At 44.9% G+C, this 1,828-nt stretch overlaps 1 pseudogene; it reads left to right on the plus strand.

Annotated features, from left to right (window-relative positions):
* The first annotated feature begins 189 nt into the window (after positions 1-189).
* Positions 190-1,828, plus strand: part of LOC100940878 — a 2,536-nt pseudogene continuing 897 nt past the window's right edge.

Genomic DNA, 1,828 nt, shown 5'->3' on the forward strand with positions numbered 1-1,828 from the left:
ATTGTTGTTTGGCGGGCCCGGGCTGGATTCGAACCCGCCACCTTGGGTGTACGTGGCTGGTGCCTTAGCCACTTGAGCCACAGGCGCCGAGCCAGCCTTTAATATTTTTATGTTTCACTTGCTCTCAGGATTTACTATACTGATGGGCCTCTACCTGCCTGATGGTGGTGATCACTCACCTTTATCACTATGGTGGGCCCCAACAGCAATGGATCTATTGCCACATATTTCATCCTAATAGGCTTCTCAGACTTGGAAGAAGCTCAGTTCTGGTTGGCCTTTCCATTATGCTCCCTCTACCTTATTGCTGTGCTAGGTAACTTGACCATCATCTACATTGTATGGACTGACCATAGTCTACACAAACTCATGTGTAAATTTCTTTGCATTCTTTCAGACCTTGACATTCTCATCTCCACCTCATCCATGCCCAAAATGATGGCCATCTTCTGGTCCAATTCCACTACCATCTGGTTTGATGCATGTCTGCTACAGATGTTTGCCATCCACTCCTTATCTGGCATTGCTCCTGGCTGTGGACTTTGACCACTATGTGGCCATCTGCCACCCACTACGTCATGCTACTGTGCTCACATTGCCTCGTGTCACCAAGATTGGCATTGCTGCTGTGCTATGGGGAGCTGCACTGATGGCACCCCTGCCTATCTTCATCAAGTAGCTGTCCTTTTGCAGCTCTAATATCCTTCCCCATTCCTACTGCTTACACCAAGATGTCATGAAGTTGGCCTGAGCTGACAACCGTGTCAATGTCATCTATGTCCTCATTGTCATCATCGCTGCCATTGGGCTGGACTCACTTCTCATCTCCTTCTCATATCTGCTTATCCTTAAGACTGTGTTGGGCTTGACACGTGAAGACCAAGCCAAGGTGTTTGGCACTTGTGCCTCTCACGTGTGCGCTGTTTTTATATTCTATGTTCCTTTTATTGGATTATCTATGGTGCACCATTTTAGCAAGCGGCATGACTCCCTCCTACCCATCATCATGGCCAACATCTATCTGCTTATCCCTCCCGTTCAACCCTATTGTCTATGGAGTGAAGATAAAGGAGATCAGGCAGCGCATCCTACATCTTTTCCACGTGGAAGTCAACCTCACTGAAGCAAAAAGTAGAACAGTAGTTGCCAAGGAAGGTGGAGGGGAGGAAGCAGAAAGAGTTCCTTTTTAATGGGTATAAAGTTTCAATCATGCAAAATGCAAAAGTGCTAGAGACCTGCGGAACAGCATTGTGCTTATAGTTAACAATACTATACTATACACTTAAGAATGTATTGAAAGAGTATATCTCAGATTATGTATTTTTTAACCACAATTAAAAAAAAAAAAAAAGGTGAGGCAGAGCCTGAAGGTTATTAAGCTAACTTCACTCTTGGTAGCTGACTGGCAAATTCTTTCTCGAGGATCAGAGCAGCGCACCTCCATGGCTGCTGAACTTGGGTTGCTCAACAGTTTCAGTAGCAGTGACTGAGATGAAGGCACAGAATTGGAGACAGTGATATAGCTGTTGCTAACTCACAGTATGAAGACAGTCCTTACGACAGACAACTAAATCAAACTTGAAAACTATCTTGACAGCTGAGACAGAGTTGGACTAAATTCAACATGATGAAATCCCACAGGATTAATGAAAGATATTCCATTTAGGTTCATGATAACCAATTATGTAAGTACTGATGGTGAAAATATTTTTCCTGGCTTGGCACCTGTGGCTCAAGTGGCTATGGCGCCAGCCACATACACCTAAGGTGGCGGGTTTGAATCCAACCCTGGCCTCCAAAAACAACAATGACGGCTGCAACCAAAAAA

Source organism: Otolemur garnettii, unplaced genomic scaffold (assembly GCF_000181295.1).
Source record: "Otolemur garnettii isolate 467f Iridium unplaced genomic scaffold, OtoGar3 scaffold00158, whole genome shotgun sequence".
Lineage (NCBI taxonomy): Eukaryota > Metazoa > Chordata > Mammalia > Primates > Galagidae > Otolemur > Otolemur garnettii.